This window comes from Notamacropus eugenii, chromosome 4, assembly GCF_028372415.1.
Source record: "Notamacropus eugenii isolate mMacEug1 chromosome 4, mMacEug1.pri_v2, whole genome shotgun sequence".
Classification (NCBI taxonomy): domain Eukaryota; kingdom Metazoa; phylum Chordata; class Mammalia; order Diprotodontia; family Macropodidae; genus Notamacropus; species Notamacropus eugenii.
This window is the reverse complement of record NC_092875.1, coordinates 393,348,839-393,366,308: the sequence shown is the minus strand read 5'-3', so window position 1 is coordinate 393,366,308 and position 17,470 is coordinate 393,348,839. Positions and strand designations below refer to the sequence as shown.

General features: G+C 39.3%; 1 long non-coding RNA gene across 4 annotated transcripts in view; it reads left to right on the top strand.

Moving 5' to 3' along the window:
* LOC140501667 (uncharacterized) overlaps positions 1 to 17,470 on the top strand; it is a 264,231-nt gene that overhangs the window by 26,284 nt on the left and 220,477 nt on the right. For all 4 annotated transcript variants that reach the window (XR_011966302.1, XR_011966301.1, XR_011966299.1 and 1 more), the window contains exon 2: positions 315 to 396. This is a non-coding gene — a long non-coding RNA (uncharacterized lncRNA). The remainder of the gene's footprint in view (positions 1 to 314; positions 397 to 17,470) is intronic.

Here is a 17,470-nt window from a genome sequence, read left to right as displayed (position 1 = left end):
TTCTTCCTTTTTCAGTAAACAAGAGAACTTCCTTTGGCAAATATTCATTTCTCTCCCCCCTCAACAATCTTCCATTCAACATTTGTAGAATTCTAGCCTGACACATGGAAAGTCATGGTTTGATCCTTGGCCAGAAGGGTTGAAACAGAAGATGATAAATCTGTAATGGCTTATTAATGGGAGCTAGGCTTCTCTAAAGTTCATTCCCAACTTTCTGAAGTTAACACATCATTTTCAATATAGCCTCTCCTGTCCTGTCCTGTCCTCACCTATGCCATCATTTTCCTGATCTGTCCTCCCCCGTTTTATCATAGATTTGGAGCTGGAAGGAACCTGAGAAGTCACACGAGAACAGACATATCTTGCAGCAAAACACTCCTTGGAGGCACCTTGGAGGTAAATGGGACGAATGGGCCAGGTGCCTGACTCTGCATGGCGTTTATTAGATTCCTCATTAGAATTAGCACCAGTAACTCATTTATATCTTATGTAATATTCATAACTCAAAAGTTGACAAAGGAGCTGGGACAAGGCAGTTATGCCTCCTGGGCAAGGTTTGAAAATGACATCTTCCTCCTCTACATCATGAAAGGCTAAAATGATTTTATTTCTTAAAGGAGTAGTTTATTTGAGTTAAAGAACTGGGGCCTTAATTCTGAAGCATTGCCATAGAAATCCATGGTTCTATCATAGCCCAATTCGCTTTGCAGGAAACTTTTCACAGTTGTCCTAAACAGTGGGGAATGTATTGAAAACATGAGGATTTAGAAAAAAGAGTTCTTTGCTAAACTCTTCTGCACTCTTGGTGACCCCCCTTTTCTTACCTGCTCTATTTTCAACTCTTGGTTGGTAATCTTTTCAAAAGTGGCCGACCAAGGTCCCACCTTGTTACTCAGGTGTGCTGGGAGGGCTTTTGCTGGTGGTGGGTGGTGTGCAGACTCCAGGCTGAAGAGGGATGAATGGAGGGACCTGAGGGATGAAGGAAAGTCTTTCAAGCAGGAGGGATGGAAACCAACTTACAATACTCTGAAAAATTTCACCGTGTTCTATTTAGGGTATGTGTGACTTATGCTAGTCCCTGCTTAAACTGTGTCCTTATTTGAATACAGTTTAACAACTTTGCTTATTACCCAGATGCTGAACTCATTTAACATCTGCTTTCTTCAAGAACAAACTTGTACCAAAATTTTGCTATTAGCAGAGGAATATAGCAAGCATTTTCTGAGTGGGAAAATGGCTCAGATAAACTTTTAGCTATGACTTCTTAGTGGGTAAGGCATTCTTTAAAATAACATTGATGAGTTTTTTGTACAAGAAATACCCTGAATTAGTATGGATTAAATGTAGTCCTGTCTGAAGGCTGGGGAATAACTACATGATCTTTAGAGGTCCTTTTCTGTCCTATGCTGTCTGTTGATCAAGACAGAGTTATGATCAGTGAAGAACTCACGTCCCACAAAATGTGGAAAATTAAAGAAAAAAAAAACTCTGCTTTTGCTGCACAAACTTGTCCCTACCAAAGAAAAAAACATGAGAGAGGGAAGTTTGAAGGAAGCTACTTTTCCAGGTAGGTTGACCGAATGCCCTTTAAGGATGTGGTTGTACATGTGCAAACATATTAAATTGCTGAAATTGTAGCTTTCGCCTATTTTAATCACAAGTCCTTCAATAAAGCAAAATGACTTATAAGCATTAAAATTCAGCACTGGGCCTTTCTTGGCCATATCTTTCTCCCAAAGGCATGCGGATTAAGGTCCCCAAAAGGCAAGATTTTTTTTCTTTTTATCATGCTTTTTAGGATTAAGTTTAAATCAGACGGAGTGACTTTTTTTCTTTTTGTTTTTCCTTTTTTGGGGGGTGGTGATGGAGAGAACATTTCTTCTTGCTCTTTTCTTGTGGACTTAACATGACAATTTTGATATACAAAGAACAAAAGATTGTATATAAAACTGTGAGCTTCTCATATCTCTTCTTGTTTTTATACAAACCTGATGTATAAATAGGACCATGACTAGAACTGTGTCTGCCAGTCCTTTTCATCCATATCTTCCTCATTTCCTGAGGTGCTATTTAATTTAGGACAGGACAGGGAAGGAGTTGACAGCCTGATTAAGGAGGCCATAGTAGAGGATAAGGACTGAGTTTGAGGAGTCAGGAGGTGGGAACACATTTTAAAGATTTTATATGTATATTTATATGGTATTCTAGGGAATGGGTAATAGATTTCTCTCTATATAGAAAAATTTGGAATAAAAAGGTGGGTCAAAGTATGAATAGGGAACAGAAAAATCAGAGAATTTGAATTTTCTCATATCCACATTACTCCCTTTCCCAAATGAATGAGATATAGATTTTTGCTGTATCATTCTGGACACAGGAGTAGTGACAGTGATAATGACACCAACTTCCATAAATCTCCCACTGACAAAATGGTATCTTCTTTGTGACCTTTGTGATGTTTTAGTGCTGAACTCATCAACAATAACATGAGTGAAAATCATATCCTTCTCTTATGTTCCCTGGTTGAAAGAAGGGTCAGTGACTTAAAGATGGTTGTAAGGATCACATGCTGTAGCACCAAAGTGATATTCACAGTGCCTATGCCAGTGCAACTCTGAATCGTGAAGTACAACTGACTCTCCACATTGAAGACAGAACCAAAACATTTATTCAGACACCAGAAAGCCAAATCCATTATAGTAACAAAGAAATCTATACACAATAATAATGCCGAGGGCAACACCATCTGCAAGACTTCCCTCCGTTAGGCTTCCTACAAACCAGCTCCCTTAAACAAAATCACAAACAAACTCCCTCACTTGCACTAGTTACTGCCTTTCCCAGCTCTGATTGTTCTCTGGCGAATTTTTTTTCAGCTCTGCTCTAGCTCCTCCACATGTCACATGGGCCTGTTAATAGATGAGAAAGCTCTTCTCATTAAGAAGCAAAATTACATTAACAATAAGCAAAAATGCATCATCAATACACATACCTGCAGGAGTGCAGCAGAGCAGCATGATATTATTGTGTTTTATTGATTGTCTGAGTGAGAAAATGGGGCAGATTTTAAAGCTGAACGATAGGTCAGATCCAGGCTTCAGGGAGTTGGAAGAGTCAAGGCTAACAAGAGTCATTCTGGGGAAGGACAATCATCATTCAGAGTCTAACAATAAGGGAGGATCATGAACTAGACAGTGTGGGATAGAGCTTAGAGTCAGGAAGACCTAGGTTCAACCTCATTTATGACAAATACTGTCTTGTGTGACCCATCATAAATCATTTAATCTCTCAGCATCCCAGGCAACTCTTTAAGACTAATCTATAGAATAAGACCTGAGAAGCATTGGTAAAGGGAATATTCTTCACTGGAAGGTCCCTAAGACAAAATCACAGGTCCAATAAAAAAAAAAACACCACCTGAAAACAAAACCAGGGAGATTATGAGATTTGGATTTAGAACATATATTAAATCATGAGGATAGGGTGTATTTATAGTGGATAGATTACTGATCTTGGAGTCAGGAAGATCTATGTTCAAATCTTGCTTCCAACACTTGCTAGCTATGTGACTGCAAGCAAACTTTTAGCCTCTCTGTACCTCAGTTTCTTCACATGTAGAATGGGGATAATGGCACCTGTATTTACCCCACAGATTTTTTGTAAGTCTCAAATAAGGTGGTGAAAATTAAACATTTTACATACTTTAAAGTGCCACAGACATGCCAATTATTGAAATTATTTACAAAGCTTTAGAGATGTCTGGTTATGTAGGAAGCAAATCACTTGGTAACACCCTCATCCTCTTTTACCTTCTATGTATTTTGCAAATTTTTTTGTTCCACTCATAAGGAAATCTTTTTGAAGTTCACTTTGCCTTAAGTGTATTGGATATGAGGTTAGAATAAGAGGGAGGGTGCTTGGAATAAGAGGCATTAAGATGTGGGTGGAGCAAAGGATTGGGATCTGGGCATGCCATAGTTTTGAGTGCAAGACTGGTCAGGACTTTATCAGTAAAAGTAGGAGCAGTGCCCAACAGCTTCCCTTCCTTGAAATGGACCCAATGTTTATTGAAAATCAATGCAAATTGTAAGGTTCCACCCTTTCTTTCTCACCTTCTTTGCTGAATGTTGTTTAGGTTAATCCATATTTCACATGCATTTGTTTCCATACTTAGAACTGACCATTTAGGTTTGCCCATGGACAGAGTAGCTCATATGGCAGAGCCCAGAGTACTCTAAGTTTGATATAATTGAGAATTTCTTGGCTAGAGCTAGAATGGACTTTGGTTCTCAGGTGGACTGCATGAGATCAGAGGACTGTTCCAACTGGGCAGCAGTATAACACATCTGCTTGTTTCCCCTAGGGAATGCCTACTGCTTCACCCTTAAGACAAAGTGATTTTACCGAAAGATGTCTTGCAGCTGACAGGATGTTCATGATATTCCCTGCTCCCTTAGTCCCCTACTTCCTAAGTGAATTTTACATGACACCAGGGATTCACTCATAGCTCAAACAGGATAAGGAATGGAGCATCTTTGCCAGGGTCACACTGGTCGTATTAGAATTAAAATCTGAACCTTGATGAACTGTCTCCTGAGCCAGTCTTCTTTCCTGTGTACCATGCTGCCTTTCATAAAACATAATATTCAATATATTGACTGAAAATTCAAAGTACTTTAGATGAGCCAGTTAAAGTTTCACGAGCCTGCCATTGTTATCATTATTATTATTTTTTTGCTTGGCAGACTCTTACTAATAATATCCTCTTTTTCCCCAGCTTGCTCATTTATCCTAACTGCAATTCATGTCCCCATTTATAAAAACATGGTTTCACCATGAATAATCATGTCCATTCTGTCATACCAAGATAGACTTTCAGTATGATAATGGTGGTAAGAGCACTCATGTAGGAGTCTTGGTTCTATTAAGATATTCTTTACACTCTTGGGCTAGTCTTCTTTGAACCTCAGTGTTCTCATTGGTAAAATAAAGGTTGGTCTAGAGATGATCTTTCCTGTTCAACGCTAATGCATTCTATTCATTCTATTCATTCATTGGACTTTACCATGAGGAGGAGAGGTTTGTGGCTAGAGAAGATGAAAGTAAGTGAAGCTAATAACTGGGAGCCCTGGAATATTTTGATATTTATCCACTTAGCCAGACCTTGGATAGCCAGGGTCATAGGTTGACCTTGTCAGAAATTGATCCCATGTACCAACTTTGTCTTCCTTCCATCATTTCCAGTAGAGGTTTGGCATCTCAGAGCTAACCTAGAGATAAAGATTTTCAAATATTCCTTTAGGTTACATCATTCCACCTAATTTGGCTTAGTCAGGGAATATAGGGAGTATTATTTACTTATATTCCAACTTCCTGGAGGCCACGCAGGACTTCTGATACCAGGGGTTCTCAACCTTTCAGTAATCACAATAATAATTAATAATAATAACTAGAATTTATGTAGCATTTTAAGGTTTGCAAAGCACTTTACAGATATTATCTTTTTGTGTGTGTCATAGAGTCCTTTGGCAGTTCACTGGAGCCTATGAATCCCTTCTCAGAATAATGTTAAGTGCATAAAATAAAACACATAGCGCTTTGCTGTTGTTCAATAGTATCTGACTCTTTGTGAATCCTTTTGGGATTTGCTTGGCAAAGATACTATTTGCCATTTCCTTCTCCAACTCATTTTACAGATGAGGAAACTGAGATAAGTAGGGTTAAGTGATATAGCTAGGGTCCCACAGCTAGTAAGTGTCTGAGACCAGATTTGAACTCAGGAAGATGAGTTTTCCTGACTTCAGGCCTGGTGCTCTTTCCACTGCCCCACCTAGCAGCCTTATAGAGCTATAAAGGAAGTCAATTATATTGAAATAAACTTACCACTTTTTCAAAAAGTTCATAGATCCCAAGTTAAGAATCCCTATCTTTGATATACCTAGCTTTGTGATGTATATGTAGCCACAATTCCATCCAGAACTTCCTTATTCTGTCTTTCAGTTCCTCCAAATGCCTCTCACCTGTAATACTTGGCCATAATTTGGAGAATAATTCCCTTTAGTAAAAAGTATACATTAGGTCTTAAGGTTATTATTCTACATTTTGAGTCACCCACATGCTCCCTCTTTAGATTCTGGCTTCTTTAATCTCTTAACAGGAGATATAATTCTTCCTCATTATTTTTTTTCTCCTCCTACCAAACAATTCATCTCAGTTCCCATCAACTCAGTTCCACTCAGTTCCCAGTGATCCCATCAACAATCTTTAGGATGTTCCACATTGCCTAGCAAAGCAAGACTAGGGAGGAACAAAAATCTTTCCCATCTTTTCTTAAGTCCCTAGCTACGCTCTGACTTTACATCCTTGTACCTGAGTTGCTTGGTGCCTAGGCCATTCTTGTCAATGTACCATTTTATCCTGTGTGCCTGTGTTCTAATAGAAGGGAAGTGACATTGGAGGTCTCCAAATAGATTGAGGTGGGACTAGGGTGAATTGAAGGATGTGTTTATGGCAGTCTGGGTGTTGGAATCTTGTTGGAGAAGCAAAAAGAGGCCTGGTGTGTCTTGGAAATTCTGATCTGATCTGATCCAAGAGTTGCATGTGAACCGCACCTGAATCCCTCCAAAGGTGATCTGATTTTACCTTGGAAATTATGTTATTTCAGAACTATACTGATTGGGACTGACCCTGGTACTGACAAGATCCCCTAGTATAGCTGAGGGTCTCTGAGATCTGTCCTGCCCTGAGAAGCTTAAGGGCTACAGGACTGCCTTGGTGTTTGTAAGATCTAGACTTGGAAAGACCATGTTAAGCCCTAGGGTGGTTCTGAGTTTCCTATTTTGCTCCAATTGACTAGATCTAAAGTTACAGCAGAATTGAATCAGAGTGTAAACCTCTTGTAGGAACTATTAGTGATTTCCCCAACACTTTTAAAAGTGATCCTTCTGGGGCATCTATATGACTAATAGAACGCAGAGGAAGTTACAGAGTTATTTCCCAGGATCTGAGCCACATATCTTTTTCCCTTGGAGGTACTCCTCAAAGCTTGGGATGCAGGACACTTAATCCTATTTTGCTCTGTGATGAAGCTGGCCTTGGAAACTATGCAAACTATGCATTTGACAGCACAGATGTCAGGCAATTACTAACTAATGTACATAACAGAAAAGAGTTTTGTTTCTGTTTATACTTTGCAAAATCACAGCATTCAGGAACTGGAAGGAACCTCAGCACCATATAGTATAACTAGTACATGCAAGTAAAATCCACTAACCATACCATTCAAGTGGTCATCCAGGCACTGCTTGAAGACTTCCAAGGAAGTCTACCATCTCTTGAGTCCTTTCCACATTTGGACTAATATTTAGGAAATATTCCTGACATCAAGTTTTTCTTGACTTGTGTTTCCAAAGCTAATTAAGAAGATTTCTTGAGATCACTGGAGTTATTTGCATATCAATGATGTATTTACATTTCACGAGTCTTACATGTGATAAGGGTCTGGATCTGGAAGTCAGATTTAACACATCTTTTCACATAACATCTCTGACCAAATGAGAAGGTCTCAATTAAGCAATTACATTTTGAGAAGTTTGAAATTAGAAGAATTACCCCCAAATCCAGCAAACACACTTGTTGATTGTCTTTCAGTGACAGCAACGTTGTTCTGCCTAGCCTGCTGGAATCACTGCTAGACAAATGAATGTGTCCGAAACCTGAACTCATTGTCTTTGCCCCAAATCCCTCCTCTCTTCCAAGCCTCCCTCCTTCCCTCCCTCCCTCCCTCCTTCTTTCTCTCTTTCTTACCCTCCTCTACTCCCCCCCCATTTCTCTTTATCAAAGGCACCAATCTCCTAGGCTCATGACCTCAACCAGGACTACTCTTTTTGGACTCCTCTTTTTGTCTCATCTCACGTATTCAATCAGTTGCTAAATCTTAATGTTTCTTCCTTCATAAGGACCCTGGCTCCTACTCCTTCTTTCTAACTACCATCTTAGTTTAGCTCCTAATCAACTTTCACCCAAGTTATTCCTTTTAAAAAATTTTTTTGATTCACAGAACAAAACAAGCATTTCTATAACACAATACAATAAAGATGATTGCACATGAAACTGCAAATCCATCATGTACAACTTGTTATTGCCTCCATACATACAACAAAGTTATCACATGAATTTCTTTTTTTCCATTTCTTTCTTTCCACCCACCCCACCTTACACCCTAGAGATGGTTACTATTAGACGCAAGTGAGTATATATGTATATGTGTGTGTGTATGTACAATTTATCAGTTCTTTCTGTGGATACACATAGCATCTTTCTTCATATGTCTTTTATCTTTAATTTGTGTATTTATAATAATTAAAATCACTCAAAGTTGTTCTTAAAACAATATTGCTGTCACTGTACACAGCAACGTCCTTTTGGTTCAGCTCACTTTGCTCTTCACCATTTCATGCACATCTTTCTATGCTTTTCTAAGATCACTGAGCTTATCACACAGAATTACTAGTGTTGTTGTTATTTCTTATGTAGTACAGTAGTATTCTGTCACAACCATACCCTCCGTCATGTTTAGCCATTCCCCAGTTGATGGGCATCCTTACAATTTCCAGTTCTTTGCCACCACAAAGAGAGCTGCTATAAACATCCTATTCCCATTCAGAATTGTAACTACCATTTGTGAATTTCCCTCCATCTTATTTTTACTTACCTTATCTTCTCTCACCACCCTCCCACCCCCTACATCACCCACTTCTCTGAGTTCACCCCACTCCCTCCCCACACTCCCCCCCATCTCAGTCCACACACCTCTCCAAAAATACTCCCACCCTATCCCCCAAGACCCTCTTTATTCAGCTTCAGGTCTCCCCACTTCAATCCCTTCCTCACACAGCTACCAGTCATTTTCCTTAAATACAGATCTGACTATGTGATTCCTCTGCAATCAGCACAGGTGGTTTCCTGTTGCCTCTAGGACAAAATTGCAATTCCTCTGTTCAGCTTTTAAAGCCCTCCACAAGCTAATCCCAATCTATTTTTCCAGCTTCATTGGACATTACTTCTATCCCAAGTTTTGATCCAGCCAAATTGGCCTTCTTTTGGTTCCTCACACTTGACGCTCAATCATCCATCTCCGTGCTTTTCCACTGTACCTCACTCACATCTCCAGCAGCAAGCGCCCTCCCTTTCAGACTCATAATGAACTACTATGTAAGCTCCCTACAAGAAGAGATTGTCTCTATACCTGTATTCCCAGGGCCAAGCACAGTGTCTGTCACATAGTAAGTGTTTAATATGTTCTTTGTTGATTGACTAGGTGGCATAGTGAGAGGTATATGGGACTTGGAATCAGGAAAACATGAGTTCAAATCCAACCTTCGCAGTTTACTATGTGTGGCTTTGAGTGAGCAATTTAACTCTCTAGTCCTTGAAATAGGGTTGTATAAGGATCAAATGAGATAATGTATGTAAAGCTTTTTGCAAACCTTAAAGAGCTATATAAATGCTAATTATTCTTTTTTAAGAACTCTGATCAATGCAATGACCAGTCATGACTTCAGAAAAGAGACTGATTAGTCATTCTTCTCACATCTTGGCAGCAGGATGATTGTCTAGAGATGCTGACTGAGACATGCATTTTCAGATTTGACCAATGTGTGGGCTTGTTTTGATAGGCTATGCTTATTTCTTACAAAGGAGGGCTTTTAGGAGGGGATTGGCAGTGTGCAGGGTGGTGGTGAGTAGTGAGAGTGATGCAAAAAGAACATTAATGAATTATTTTTAAAATACATAGCAAAGTGCAGAAGTCAGAAGAGGACACAGTCAAGCCGCACATCTAAAGATCTTTAGAGTCTCATATACAATATTCGTTTTCTCTTCTTTGCTTATTTAAATGTTCATATTTGTTGGCGTTAAGTTAAAAAAATTAAAAAGGAACTTGGGTTCAAGAACTTTTCAGATTCTGGGGATATTGTGGATGCCTCAGGTAGGGTTTGGAGTAGATGACCTCTAATTTCCCTTCTGCCTCAGAGAATCTATGATTCCCCAGAGGACATAGCCCTCTGCTTGTGTCATGATCGCCACAGATAGCTACAGAGCCCTGTCTTTTTCTGGGAAGTAGTACACGTCTGTTACTTCTTATCACACTGGGAGACAGCATGATGTGGTGGTAAGAAACAGAATTTAGAGCCATTTGGGCTCAAATCCCGTCTTGGATCCTTACTACTTGTGTGACCTGAAAAAGTCCTTTTAGTTCTCTGGGACATTGTTTCCTCATCTGTAAAAAGACAGTCTCCTCAGTTCTCTTCTGCCTCTAAATCCTATGATCAAACTCATGCCAAGAAGACTATTTAACAATAATCCAGTGGAATATAAATTCTTTGAGGGCAAGGACTGACTTCTTTTTTGTATTCCCCAATATCTAGTATAGTACCTGGCACACAGTGCTCATTTAATAAAAAGCGTGTTGAATTGAATTTATATAGGATTTTAAGGTTTACAAAGTGCTTTCCTCACAATAAGGCTACCAAGTCTTTATTACAAGTATATATCCCTGTTTTCTAGAGGAGGAAGCTGAAGTTTGAAAGGGTCAAACTAACCCTTTGCTTTGTGCTCTTCCTATCATCACCTTCTCATTTGGGAACTTGTGCCCTCAGTCATTTCTAATCTTTCATTTTCAGTCATTTTTATCCATTTGCTCCTACCCTACAGCCTATAAACATAGCCAGGTCTCTGCCATCTTTAAAGAAAAACCCCAAAACACTTCACCATGCCTTTCTCTCAAGTTATCATCCAGTGTCTTCTCCATTTTCACAGTTAAACCCCTAAAAAGGGTTGTCTGCATTCATTGTTTCCATTTCCCTATTCTTTCGTAAACTGTCTTCTGATCTCACCATTTAATGAATCATCATTCTGCAAGGTTTCTAATTGCTTAATTGCTAAATCCAATGGTCTTTCTCAATCCTTATTAGACCTGGTTTTTCTCTACCTTTTGGCACCATTGATCACTCTGTCCTCTTGGACACCCTCTTCACTTTGACATCCTCTTTTCTCTTTTCTCTCTTCTCTTCACCTATCCTTTTTGAAAGAAAATTTTTATTATAGCTAAAATTCTGAGAAATGAAAGAATGTTCTTATAGGAAAGCCCTGAACACACACATATATATATATATATATATATATATATATATATATATATATATATATATATATATATATATGTATGTATGTATTTTTTTTTTTTACAAAGTGGAGAACTTTCTAATAGCAACTATGTAAGGCCATCAGGCAGCAATGACTGATAGAGGTTATATAACATTTCCCTATGTCCATCAGACATTGAACGCCAGTAGGAGCAGCACAGTGATATTAAGAGAAGACATTGACAGTCCTGCAACCTTGAAGACATGAGTTGACCCTCCTTATATGGGTGCTGACCATACTTATTCCTTACAAGTATGTCCTTCTACATATATGCCTTAGGTGTATCCATTCTTCTTATAGAACATATGTGCATCTGTGGGAGGTTATACCCCAGGTTTGTAGGGGAAATATTTTATTTTTCTTGCTATACAATTTCAGTAAATACTTTGAATTGTGTCATTTGACTGACTAATAAAAGTAAATGCGTTGTGGAGCTTATGGTTTTGAGTGGATACAGACTCACAGAGTCCTTTGAACCGGGTGCAGCTTATCTGGGGAAAGCAGGCAATGGTACATAGAAAAAGTTTAAAGGACTAAAAATATCACATAAATAATTGATATAATCATCTTCTCTCTCCCTTAATGAATAAGTCTCATTATCCTCCCAGGGATCTAAAGAGTCCTTCAAAATCATAATACTGTTTTAGACTCTCCTTAGAAGGGAAATAAACTTGAGATTACTAGAAAGGCAATCTTTCAACAACCTGCTGAGTCTCACCTTTACCCCAGGGATCTCTACAAGCTTCTGACATTATACTACCATTATAAGGATTTGAGTGACCCTCAAGAAAGAAATTAATGAGGTAGCCTGCTTTCCACTGGGCTTGTACCATATGAATAACTTATAGTAGTACAGAGGGCAAAGTCCAGATCTTTTATTCCCTTCATACTGGTGCACTGTACCTACCTACTCCTCCAGCAAAGGGGCCACATCTGTAATCCTCTTCTCTCTAATAGGCTTACATTGCTCAGGAATTCCTTGTCTTGCTAGAAGTTTGGATTCTAGGATCTTCTTCTTACTTCCCTTCCTTCCTATAGGAGCGTAAGTCCCAGAGTTCTCAAAATTAGGATTGTGAAGAAGTCAAATCTTAGGGAGTTTCTGCCAGATAACTCCTTAAATTTTTCTTCATTTATCCAGGAGGATAATTCCTGGAACTCTCCTAAAACTCCATATTGCATAGGAAAATCTCATTAGGTTCAAGAGTTTCCACCTCTTAGCTGCATGGTTCCCTTCTTCTTGGGCTACATAGCTGAGGGGATATGCAACAAGATCATACCTCAACTTATGCCCATCTGTGCTTGTGTTCAAGAACTTGGGGTCCAGGAAGTCCACTGCTGCCATGACTGCTGCTATCTCTGCAGGATGAATGAAGGACAGTTAATCATTCCCTACAGGGAATGTGCTAATACACCTCCCTCTTTTATCTCAGGGGGAAAAAAAAATCTGCTTTCAAATATTTGATTTCAGTTCTTTCTGAAAGAGGGGAGAACATCCAATTCCACAGCCAACCTCCCCCTTTTATAGGTCTATCACAAAGGATGGCTTCAGTATAAGCCAATAAGTTTATGCCCAGTGGATAAGGCAAGATTATTTTCTCACCCTAAATGAGGTATTAAAGGGCATATCCCAGTGGTTGAACCCTAATCCTCTCAAAAAAGATAATCAGAAGGCATGTTCTCGCTTTATAAAAGAAGAGACGCAGACCTACATCTCTGTTAAGTAATCAAGTTGGTCCAACGGAAAGAATACTTAATTTTCCACTGATTTTTGAGTCATTGGACTTGAATTTATATCCATCTCTGGCACTTATTCCCACTACCACCACCACCACCACCACCACAACTACCACCAATAGTAACAGCTGGCATTTAAATAGTGCTTTACGGTTTGCAAAATTTTACATATATTATTTCATTTAATCCTCATAACCACACAGTGAGCTAGATACTTTTTTTATTCCAATTTTGAAAGTGAGGAAACTGAGGCCCCAAATAGTCAAGTGATTGGCCCAGCCCAAGAACATCTTATTGTCAACTATCTGTGTGACCTTGGACAAGTCACTTAACCAATCTAGGCCTCACTTTTCTCATTTATGAAATGAGGAGGTTGAAGTATAGAGTGGTCTGCAAAGTCCCTCCCACTTTAGATGTGTGAGAAGCCATGTCTAATTAGAAGAATTTTAATAAGGATAAGTACCAAGTCCTTCACTTAGATTCACTAATCAACTTTACATGTTTAAAATAGGAGAGGTATGGCTGGACAATAGTTCATTTGATAGAGGGATTTTTAGTGGGCAGCAGATTCAGTGTGAATCAATAGTTCAATGTGGTGATAAAGAAGGCTGAACTCTTCACGAATGCTTCACTAAGCATTGGAGAGGCTTACTGTCCAGAAGGAGTGTAGTAGGAGTTCTGTTGTTCCTTGCCCTTCTGCTCCATGCTGAGCTCATTTTAAAGGCATCACTGATAAGTCAAAGAAAGTCCAGAAGAGGATGGATAGGCAGACAAGGGGTCATACAAAGATTTGTGGAAGTAACCTAGGAATGGATAGCACGGAGAAGAAAAGACTTCAGGGAGACAAGATGACTGTCTTAAAATATTTGAAGACCTTTAACTTGGGAAAAAAAGGGTTTAAACTTGTTCTGTGTGGGCTCCAAGGTCAGAATTGGGATCAAGGAGTGGGAGTTGGTGAGAGGCAGATAGGAAAAGGTACCGAAAGTTAGAGCCACTAAAAATGGAAGCGAAGTTTTCAAGCAAAAGTGGGATGACCGTTTGTTGTGGATGCTGTAGAGGTCAGTTATGATCAACGTGAAACTAGCTTGCCATTGAGATGCTATAATTTTGACTTTGTGATCTTTTTGGATCCAGATTATAATCCAATAATTACATAATTAATAATAACATAATAGTTAATTCGTAACTTTTCCTCTCATAGTGTCATAACATTGTAGATTTCAAGAAAGAAGAGACTTTTGTTGTTCTTCTATTTTAGTTGTGTTTGACTGTTTGTGACCCCATTTGGGGTTTTCTTGGCAAAGATACTGTAATGGTTTGCCATGTCCTTTTCCAGCTCATTTTATAAATGAGTAAACTGAGGCAAACAAGATTAAGTGACTTGCCCAGGGTCACACAGTAAGTGTCAGAGGCCATATTTGAACTCAGGAATACAAGTGTTCCTGACTCAAGGCTCAGGATTCTATCCATTGTGCTACCTACCTGAACTTTGGAGTTTTTCAAGTCCAGTCCACTCAATTAACAGATGTTGATCTGAAGCCCCCAGGTTATGTAGGTGATCTGTAGCAGTGCTGGGATTTGGGCCAACTCCCTCAGACTCCAAGTCCAGTGTTCTTTTTATTAAACCGCACTTCCATCACATTCTCAGACCTTCTTCACCTACAAATTTGGTAGACTTTCTATGTCCTTATCCAAGGTAGAGATAAAAACATTAAATAGTACATGGTTAAAGACCATATTTCAGATACTAGATATCTGGGAAACTTCACTAGGAACCTCTAGGTGTGATTGATAAGGAATAATTTCTTGGTTATTAAAACCAGTTTTGAATACCCATAACTGAAATTCCATTTGGCCCATGTATCTTGTGGGTCAGAGGTGGGGCAAAACACAATGTTATGTGAGGTGTGATGGGGATAGTCATTGCTGGTTGTAATGGGAAGGCTTGGGGATGACTTCATGAAATAGAAAGAATTTGAATTGAACTTTAAAGTCTAAGTAAGAATTCAATAGAAAAAGTGGGGAGGAAGAATATTTTACATATGGGTATGATATGGGAAAAGGTATGGCATCAGAAAAGTGCCAGGTGGAGAGTAATCTAACTTCACTGGAATTGGAAAAGATGAAATAAAGCTAACAAGGTAGGGTGGTATCAGATTTCAGAAGACCTAGAATGCCAGACAAAACAGCATGATCTTCATCCAGAGATAAGAAGTCGTTGAAGATCTTTGAATGGATGAATGACATGACCATATCTATCGTATAAGAAAGATGTATATAGTATGAAAGATGGATAAGGGGTGGCCAAGAAGTGAAAGTGGGAAGACCTGTTAGTTTGTAGTATTGGTAGAAATAGAGAGAACTTTAGCAATTAAGGTTCCTTTTATGTAAAGACTGCCTCAAAAATGGTATTTTCACAATTTAGGTATGGAAGGCAGTATATCTTGTAGTGCTCATAATGATGCAGTACTCATGGCAGTAACCAGATCTGCACCAATGCTTGAGGAGAGTCAGGGAATCTCTTATGGTCAGGGAGTAAGACCCAAGGAGAAACTGAATCTGGCCTGACTCTGGAATGGGGTCCTCTCTAAGTTCAGGTTCATAGATCTAGAGTTTGAGGGACCTAAGATGCCATCTAGTTTAAACTTCCTTATTTTACATATGAAGAAACTGAGGTCTGAGGGGGTTAAGTGACTTGTCCAAGGTCATACTGAATTTTAGAGGAGGGGCATTTGAACACAGGTTCTCTGACTCTCAAGCCAGCACTCTTTCCACTTTTCACTTTTGACATCTTCTTCCCTCTGTTTGCCTTGATACTCCAGTTTCTGGCCTAAATTTTGGTTTCTGGATTTTCATACTTACATACTCACTCTTGTTCCCTCTTCTCAAAGTGCCATACTATTTGCCCTGCTCCATTACCCTGACCTGGCTCCTTCTGGTTCTGGTCACTCCAACAATTATTACTATCCTTTTACAGAGAGGTCAGACCTCTACCCAGCAAAGCTTTCATTTTCCATAAGGCAGATGAGACTGTATACAAACCCACTCATGCTAGTACATCAACGTATACCTTTAATTTGTATTTCCTTCAGTTCTTCTTGTTTATCTGAACACAGTCATTGACCACTGGATGTCACTATCCTTCTTGGAAGCTCCAATTTGAATGACACCTGGTGCTGCCAACCCCAAAAGTCTGAGGGATGGCTGGAGATAGCCCTATTGCATTGGTAGTTGATGAAGCCTTCACCTCCCTCACCGTAGATGAGTCAGTTAATATCATTTTAATAACCTTCCTCACCTTTCCCTAAAAATACCACTTAGGGCATTTCCCATAAGTCTAATAAAGATCAGGAATTGCCTTTTTGGAACTCCTTTTTTCTGCACCTTCTCCAATCCTTCTCCATTCTTTCTTGGCTACTGTGGATGCTTTCATGCAAAAATAAGTTCCCCTGTTTCCAGTTCTGTCCCAGCCCCCTCCCCAGAGTTGTTCTGTTCACTCTTTGGCTCAGACTCTCCATATCTCCATTTCTTTCCTGCACTAAAGGTTGCCAGAAAAGGAACTGGGAGGTAATGAGCAGCTGTGATGGGGATGTTCAATAAGATCTCTGCATGTGAAGGGCTGGTGACTTTGGAGGAGAATACGGCCCATGAGGAACAGTAGGGGTTTTTTATCCACACTTCCTGAGAAATGAAGGGGAAATAATAGGCAGCCCCCACTTAAGCTCCATCAGCCTGGGTGGTATTTCTTGAAGTGAGTAAGGCATAAATCCTCTTTGAGACCAGAGGAAGTTTGACAAGTGGAAGGATTTTGGGCAGTGGGGGCATCTCTCTAGGGTTGCTGGCAGGGTCAAATAAAACAATGGAGAATAGTTCTAACAATTTGACATGTGACAAGTATTACCTTCCTTTGGAAGATATGGGCTTCAGACTTTTCTTTAAGAATCTATAACAGTGGTTTGGGTGCTCAGTACTTGCACTCACACTCAGTTGCTTGGGTGCTCTTTGTGTCTGTTTTCTCAGAAGTAAAATGGGAATATCATTTGCCCTATAATAGAGTCATTGGACCTGGATTTGTCAGTTATTTAATCTGTGTAACCCTGGGCAATTCATTTAACCTCTCCAGGCCTTAGTTTCTTCATTTGTTAGTCCATCAGTCAACAAGCACTTATTAAACACTTACTATGTGTTGGACACTATGCTAAGTGCTAAGAAGTAGAAAGAAAGATAACCCATATTCTCAAGGAGCTTATATTCTAGTGGGGAGAATGTGTTGTCTTCTCCCCACTAGACAACACATATAATCTCTCCCACAGACAACACATAAAAGATATCTGAAAAGAGGGTACTACAAAGATGTTTGGCATGGGGTCATTTCCAGAATAAAGGGGCTGGACTAAATGGCATTTAGGATTTTTTTCCAGCTCTTAGTCAATAACCATATGACCCTACTTCTAGAGCTACAGCATGGATTAAGTTACCTATGATACCTAGGGATAGCCACATATTATTTGTGATGGAAAAACACCTTGAC